Source organism: Cynocephalus volans, chromosome 13 (assembly GCF_027409185.1).
Source record: "Cynocephalus volans isolate mCynVol1 chromosome 13, mCynVol1.pri, whole genome shotgun sequence".
Taxonomy (NCBI): domain Eukaryota; kingdom Metazoa; phylum Chordata; class Mammalia; order Dermoptera; family Cynocephalidae; genus Cynocephalus; species Cynocephalus volans.
The window spans coordinates 25322688-25331813 of NC_084472.1; positions in this window are offsets into that span (position 1 = coordinate 25322688).

The following is a 9126-nucleotide window of genomic DNA, read 5'->3' on the forward strand; positions in this document are numbered from 1 at the left end:
ATCTCAATAGCTTCAGTCATGAACAGATTCTATACTTTGGTGAATGTCAACTTCTCCTACTATAATTCTGGATTGGTACAATAATTAGGCTCCTGTTACTAGGCAGATAAAGCTCTCAAAATATCCTTCTGATACTAACAGTACACTTAATATTGATATTTTCCTAATTATAAGATTACCATCTTTTCCCATTTCTCATGAAAAACCCTCTAGGTAGGTAGTTTTGCAAAATTTGATGACCATATGTTTATTTCTGTGACAAATTCTAGACCTAAAAAACTTTTAAAAATAATTCTTTGTATACTTGTATTTCTATCACCTACTGAGGAAAAAAACATTTTAATTCCTTTTAAACCTTTTCTAAACAGTAATCACTGTGCTTAATTTGATATTCTTATATTCCGGCAAGTATTATATTTTCTAACGTATGTTTTATCTCAAAAATATATATCATATTTTCATTTTACTTATATTTATTCAAGTGTTATGCTGTGTACATTGTTTTATAAATTGTTAATTCTTATTCAATGTATTTTTTAGAATAGTTCACCTTAGGACTTATCACTAATGCACATCCATCTCACAGCTATTGAATAAATACAATATAAGAATATGTATCTGCTTTTCACTTCATGGAAACGTAGGTTGTTGCTAAATTTTCTTTGTTACAGGCAATTCTATGTACATATCTTCTTGTGTTCCCATGTATGTGATTGCCTCCCCCGGGAAAAACTTATGGGTCTTAGAGTTTACACACCTTCAGTTTTTTCTAGACACTGTCAATTTACTCTTCAAATTGATTGTAAGCATTTAAATTCCCACCATCAGGTTATAAAAAATATATTTACTCCATATCCTTGTCAAAACATGTTATTGTCAGACTTAAATGTTGCCAGTCTCTGAGTGTGAAATGGTTTCTTATCGTAGTTTCAGCTTGTATTTCTCTTATTACTAGTGAGATTAAACGTTTTAACACAACAGATGCATTTTCTCTTCTATAAATTTCCTGTTGTTATATTTTGTTCGCTTTGTTGCATTCGTTTTATTTCTTTCCCTCCCTTCCTTCTTTCTGTCTACCAGATTTACTAAAGTTTATTTTATATTTACCATATGAGCTCTTTCTGTTTTATGCCTTGCCAGTATTTCTCCCAGTCTCTGAATTGCTTGTGTGTGTGTGTGTGTGTGTGTGTGTGTGTGTGTGTGTGTGTGATTTGATGTAAATACTTTAACAAAATATATTTTATGGTTTGTAATTTTTGTTTCTTTTAAAAGAAATCTACCCTGATCCTGAGGTCAAGATCAGAATAGAATATATTTATTCTATATTTATATCAAAATTAAAAAATGTTGCTTTTGGGATTAACGTTTTTTTTTTTTTTGTCAAGACCTGACCTTTTTCCTACATGAGTGACAATTTTTCCAGTGCCATTAATTAAATATGCCATTGTTTCACTCATCAGCAATTTCATTTATTTAAAATAATAAATTTCCATACGTTGATAGAGCCATATAGTAAATACTTTGTTATCAAATTCAATTCAATTCAATTTTATTCTTGCTCATCATATCCAATTTTATCCTCTTCTCATCTATTCTAACATATGTTATCTGATACTGTACTATATCCCAGTCTACCCTAGCCTATTCCATCCTGTGCTATCCTATTCATCTCTTTGTCACTGGGTAAATAATATCTAAATTATTTCTAAATTACTGTATTTTTATAATAATTAAAACCTTTCTGTTGTTTTAATGTATCAGAATCATTTTTGCTATTTTTGGTCTTCTTCCATACACCTATTTTTAACCACCTTTCTTATTTCCTTCAAACACTGTGCTTTAGTGGCATTGCATTTAATTTAAAAATTGATTTGGATTATGCTATCTACCCTAAGTGAATCACTGTGCAGTATATGAATGTATTGAGACAGCGTATTGTACCCTTCAAAAATGTACAAGTAGATGTTAAAATAAAAAAAACAAAATTTGGAGAGACATGGCAGCCTTAATATTTTGAAAATTACTGCCATAATCTCTTCATTTATCTTTTCATTTAATTAATTCTTCACGAAAGTTTTTTAATACAAATTTTATATTTTTTTCTCTAGAGTTTTTAATACGTATTTGTTAAATATACTTCTATGTTTATTTTATATTGGGGAAAAATATAAATTATCTTTAAAAATTACATTTTTTAATAGAAGTGATGTATAAAATGACATCCCGAAATCTAAATGTTCAATTTTGTTTGTTTTCATAATTTTTCTGTACAGTCCATTGGATGTTCTGTGTAAATGTACCCTGTCATTTCTATTTTCCAACTCTTTGTATTTATTTTCTTTTTCACATTGAGGGAGCTGATTATTACTCAGTGTACATATTGGTTATAAACCATGACCATGATGCTTATCATCTGTAGTTACTTTCAGATTTTAAAGTGCAGATTATGATTTTCACCAAGGAATGTTATTTCTAGGTTTTTTTTTTTTTTTTTTTTTTGGTTTGTCTTATTTTTCAGGTATCCTATATCAGGTTAGTGAGGAAGGTGTTCTTAATTTTTAAATTTTTTTTTCTATTCGTTTATTATGCATTGGTGTTGAGTTTTATGAAATTCCTGGGATAAATCTGACTTTGGTTCTTCTTGAGAAGGGAGGTGTCACTCTCATCAGAAATATGTCCGTGGTGATTCACTTTTTTTTTTTTTTTTATCATCGATTTGTTTATAAGCAGATAATGCACGGTGAACATTCTTTTCTATCCATAAAAATTTTTGCATTGGGGTTCATGTTTTCAAACTTCCGAACGAGTGTTTTAAGAACTGCAAAAACTTCTGCTAAACCCTTCACTGCAAATTTTCTTGGGGAGGTTTTTCAGCTCCATTATAATCTTGCAGGACTACCATAGTACACATGGTTTGTCATTGACCCAAACGTTGCTGTGTGGAACATGACTGTACTTAGTTTTCCAAAGATTTTTAAGATTTTTATTCTATTATTAATTCCCGTAATAATTGGAGGATATATATTTAAGCACATTTCAAATGTATTTTTTCTAACAAAAATGTGTCTTTTTATTATAATTAACTCTACATTAACTTTTCTGACCACGTTCCACCTTTAGTGAAAATGACATCATTATTGAATGCTTGCACTGAGGCATCAACACAGATTCACACAGGTGGAGAGGAGATATTACATCAGGATATGTCAGCCTCTGGGATTTGAGAAGACATGTTATTCTCAAAAAAACCATATTAAGGATTTTTTTTTCAGTGTAAAATCCCTTTTAATAATTTTTCCTATACAGCTCATCTGGAAAGTATATAACCAAAGTCTTGCCAAAAAACTCATGTCTGAGGCTAAAAGAGAACAGTTTGGAGGAAAACATATATATATATATTTAATTGGTACATTTTGGAAAATTTATTTCATCACATTTTAAATAATTTTAAGTATATGTAAAAACATTAATTTTAAAACTGGTACATCTTCACAAAAAGCATTTAATATTATGTTGAATTATCAAAAGTGAGTTAATCAGGATTTTGTAAGTGTTTTGTTTTAAAAATCTAATATTATTTGTGTAAGAAGTAGAAGATTAAGCATGAACTTTGAAATTGAAGTGAATTAAGGAACTAAGAATAATTAAAGAGAGGGAAAAGAGGCTGGAGTGGTATAAGAAACTAAATTAGTATTTCTCATAGCTGAATGTCAATGAAAAATGTCAACAGAAAATACCTAATCTTTTTCAATATTTTTTATAAATCATTAAGTAGTAGTATAAGCTTGACATTGAGGATTTGGAGGGGACCGTAAGAAGGCTTGACAAAAGAAGAAGAAAATGTGGTTGCTTCTAAGAAGAACTAGGGTTGAGACACTGGCCGGATGGATGTTTGTCATTAAATCTTCTATATGCCTGCTTTTTCTTTTCTTTTTTTGAAAACCATGTTTATGCATCATTATGGAAAACCATCACTTTTTTTCTTTTTTCCAAAATTTTAATATTAATTAATTAATTAATTTGTTTGTTTGTTCATTTGTTTGTTTATTTTGTGGCTGATTGATACAGGAATCAAATACTGGACCTTGATGTTGTCAGCACCATGCTATTACCAACTGAGCTAACTGGCCAGCCCATCAATAGGGTTTAATCAGTTGAAGATGTCTACCTTTGTGTCCTGCTCATTATACAACACGGCCTTTGTTAATTTGGAGTTTTTGAGAAAGAAATTCAGTAGGAATTTGCTACTGAAGCTATCACTTTTCTTCATTTTCAATATTAACCTAAATGAAGATATGCTTTTTTCCCCTTGGGTAGGGGAGGTAAGTATTTATTTCTGTGCTGAAGTATGTGCTACACAAAGAGCTATGAGTCTTTTCAGAACAGAATTCTTTCAGGGACATTATTTACCCTGTTTTGCCTGTTGTAATCATCAGAAGCTTTACTGCAATAAACTGTAAATATCGTTCAGTGTAGTTGTCATAGTAATAAATGGAGGTCTTTAACTCAGAACTTCTTTTTATATACATACATGTTACATATAAGTATATATGTAAGTATAAGTATGTGCGCATGTATGCATACACACACATGCACATACATGTATACCTATTTATTTTTATATTTTGCTCCATAGTAACTCAAACAGAAACATAGAATCTCTATAAAGCAACACCATATGCTTTTAATATAAATACTGAATTGTTTTATTATTTTTCTTCTGTTTGATTTTCCTCTGGGTCTTCAATGATTTCTTTGTCCCATATAATTTGGTGCCTAAATTATCACTTTTAGATGATGTTGGAAAGTATTTTTTACACCGAGGCTATCATGCATCTGGTTAGACATTAAACACTTAGGTTAAAATTAAGAGAGAATGATGTTTTCAGCTATTTATTTCCATGTAACAAATTACTCCATAATTTAGTAGCTTAATACAAAAACCTTAATACTCAATGCTACGTATTAAGCTTCATACTATAGTTCATTAAGAATTAGGGGAGAGTTCAGCTGAGTAATTCTTCTGATTCTCATGGCATCAATCAGTGATACTCAGGTAGGGAAGGGCTAGTCTGTGGGGTCCAATACGACTTAACTCACATGTCTAGTACTTGGTAGAGATAGTTGTAAGGCTGAACGTAGCTCACAGTGCTGACCTACATGTGGCCTCTTCAATATGGTGGTCTAGGGGTAGCTGAAATTATTACATGGTTGTTGGCTTTACCGAGAGTATGGATTACAACAGGTCTTGATGGAAACTAAAAGTGATCTTTGCTTTGGAAATCATAGAACATCTTTTTACCACATTCCGTTTGCCAAGCTAATTAATTAATCCAGCCTTGATTTAAAGGGAGTTGACTTTCATTGTATCTCTCAATGGAAGAATAGCAAAGAATTTGCAGACAATTTTAATCTATTACAATAATACTATAAAATTGATTTTGTATATAAGTATTCTACAGAGGGATCCTGGTTAATGTAAATCTGAGAACTCATAAAAGCCATGGGAACTAGTGCTCCCAAGTTTTTGAGTTTTAAAATATAAAAATCAAACAGACCAGCTACTTTCTCATCATCCCTCACCAACCTATTCAGCTTTTCAACTTGTATCCCTGTTAAAATCATGTAGTTATTAAACTTAAAAATGTGAGGTTGTGAATGTGCATTTCACACTTTTATTTTTATTCTGACATTATAAACATTTTCCTACAGAAAGTTTAAGAATTGATCTTAGAAATATGTAAGTAAATATAAATTAAACATCCATGGAAGATGATGAAGAACTAAAACTTTTCATTGGGCATTGATAGAGTTTGGATGTGTTGTACCCCCAAAACACAAGTGGAAATCTGATCCCTAATGAGGCCATGTTGGAAGCTGTTTGAGTCATGGGGGCAGATCCCTCATAAATGGATTAATGCTCACCCTAGGTGTATTGAGGGTAGTAAGTTCTTGTTCTATTAGTTCTCACAAGAGCTGGTTGTTTAAAAGACCTTAGCACTTCCTCTCTCTCTTCCTTGATTCCTCTTACCATGTGATCTGCTTGTATCTGCTGGCTGCCTGCTGCTTTCTGCTGTGAGTAGAAGCAGCCTGAAGCCCATACCAGATGCATCTGTCCTAGAATCATAAGCCAAATAAACCTCTTTTCTTTACCCAGCTTCAGGTGTTCTGTTATAGCAACACAAAACAGACTAATAGAGAAAATTGGTACCAAGAAGTCGGGTGTTGCTAAACAGATACCTGAAAATGTGGAAACGGCTTTGTAACTGGGTAATGGGCAAATATTGGAGGAGTTTGGAGAACTCAGAAGGAGACAAAAAGCTGAGGGAAAGTTTGGAACATTTTAGAGGTTGGTTAAATTGTGGTGACCACAATGCTAATAGACACATGGACAGTAAGGCCATGCTGATGATGCGGTCTGTGGAATATACAATAAAGCAAATGTACTTCACAGGGCCTGGTTTTCCGAAGCCTTGCAGTTTCAAATATTGACCTTACAAAAAACAGGAAATTTTCCCCAGGCTATTGAGTTTCTGTTGTAAGATAAGGAGTTGTAACACAGTAAGGCTGCTGGCTCAAAGACAGACAAGTTACTGATTGATATGTAAAGATACTGGGAAATTGCTGTAAGAAGAGAATATTTGCTAAGATCAAGCTTTTGTTGGTGGACCACTTAATTGACTTAATGGAATGCCATCTGACTTGTTTCACTAAAAGTTACCAGCCTATATTGTTAAACTATAACCCCACCTATGTCTCTTGCTGTAACTTCCTGGGCTGGAGAATAAATACAGGAAGGGAACCCCAATTCATGGTTAATTTCCCAAATGGAAGGAATGCCTCTTGCTTGAGGGTTCACAGAAGTTAACCCCTTCGGAGCTTCTCACTGCTCAGAAGAGATGGGATTTGAATAATCCTTTGTGGCTCTGTCACCCAGGGGAAGAGGGGTGACAAATCTGTGGGGGGCAAAGCAACAAAGGTATCAGATAGAAATGAGGAACTTATCAGGAATTGGACAGAAGGTCACCCTTGCTACTCTACAGCAAGGAATTTGGCTGCATTGTGTCCATGCCTGATGACTTTGTGGAAGGTGTGACTTGAGAGTTGTGAACTGGAATGTGTCAAGAAAGAAATTTCCAAGCAGCAAAGCATAAAAGAAGCTGCATAGCTACCTGCCACAGCCTATCCTGAATTATGACCAAAAAAAAAAAAAAAAAAAAAAGGCATGATGTAAAGCCAGAATTTAAAAGGGAAGCAGAGTGTAAAAATTTGGAAAATTTGTAGCCTGGCCCTGTGGTAGAGAATGAGGGAGCCCTTTCAGGAGAAAAATGCAAGGGTGCAGCAGATAGACTGATTGCTAAAGACTTTAGCATGGCTATGAGGTATCCAGGTGCTAATAGCCAAGACACTGGGAGAAAGGCCCTGAAGGCATTTCAGAAGTCTGGAAGGGCACCCTCCCATCACAGACCTGGAGGCCTAGGAGGACAGCACTGTTCCAGAGGACAGACCTAGGGTGCTGCTACCCTTGGGAACCTGCTCCCTGCATTCCAGCCATTCTGGCTGGAGCAGCCCTGCCTCAACTGACCGCAAGTATACTTTGTGTAACACTAGCTGGAAACCTTGGTAGCACCCACATTGTGTTAAGTCTGAAGACCAGCAGAACATGAGAGCAGTGGAGGCATGGCAGCCTCCACCCAGATATCAGAGGATGTATGGAAAAGCCTGGTGGCTCAGACAGAGACCTGCCACAGGGGCAGAGCTGCTGAAGAAGCCATCTACCAGAGCACTGTGGAGCAGAAAAGTGGGGTTGGAGCCCCCACTAGTGAAATGTCTAGTAGAGCCAAGGCAGCAGGACTGTTGCCAGGACCCCAGAAATGTGGCAACATGAAATGCCAGCCTATAAAAGCCACAGGTAACAGCGTAGCCCAGTGGGCTGTGCCTGAAAGAGCTGTGAGGGTGGGGCTGCCCAAGGCTTTGGGGTCCCAGATGCCCCAGTGTGCCCAGGATACAGGACTTGGAGTCAAAGAAGATTTGGAGCTTTAAGATTTAATATCTGTTTTTCTGGGTTTGGGACTTGTTTGGGGCCTGTTACTCCTTTCTTCGGGCCTAGTTCTCCTTTTTGGAATGGGAATGTATACCCAATTTCTGTTCCACTACCGTATCTTGGAAGAAGATAAATTTATTTTTGATTTTTACAGGTTCACAGCTGGAAGGAGTTTTGCCATTGGCCTGAGATGTGACTTTGGACTTTGAACTTTTAAGTTGGTGCTGGAACAAGCTAAGACTTTGGAGACTGTTGGGATGCAATGATTGTACTTTGCATGTTAGAGTGACATGAGTTTTGGGCGAACAGAAGTGGAATGATAGAGTTTGAATGTATTGTCCCCCCATAACTCATGTGTAAATCTGACCCCAATGTGGCAGTGTTGGGAGCTGTTTGAGTCTTGGGGATAGATCCTTCATGAATGGATTAATGATCTCCCTGTGTGGTGGTTGGGGGTGGGGAGGGGTAGTGAGTGAGTTTCTGCCCTATTAGTTCCTGCAAGAGCTGATTGTTTAATAGACCCTGGCACCTCCACTCTCTGTCTCTCTTACTTCCTCTTGCCATGTGATCTGCTTGTACCCGCTGGCTGCTTACCACTTTCTGCCATGAGTAGAAGCAGCCTGAGGCCTGTGCCAGATGCAGCTGTCCCAGAATGGTATTTGGTTTTAGCAACACAAAATGGGCTAATACAGGCTTATTAAAATGCTAGCTCTGATTGTTCCACTCTACCCCACTTGATAAGCTTGAATAGACCAAAAAACAGCAGCTAACCCAGGAACCCAGGCTTGCTGTCTTTGTATTCCATTCTGTGACAAAAAAACATGTTTCCTCATACCTTCCTGAGAATTTTAAGTGTAAACTATGCTGAGCTAGGTAAGTTTACATGCATATGTATAACATAATCTTTGCAATTCTTATATTCTCTTCTAACATCAAAACTAGATGTGAATTTAGTAGTAGAATTATGTGAGTAAGATAAAATTTAGACCTGGAAACAATATTAGAGATTTTCTTTCTCAGCGTTCTCCTTTTGCAGATATGATAGCAAAGGAGTAGAGAACAGAGGACACTGGAATATAACA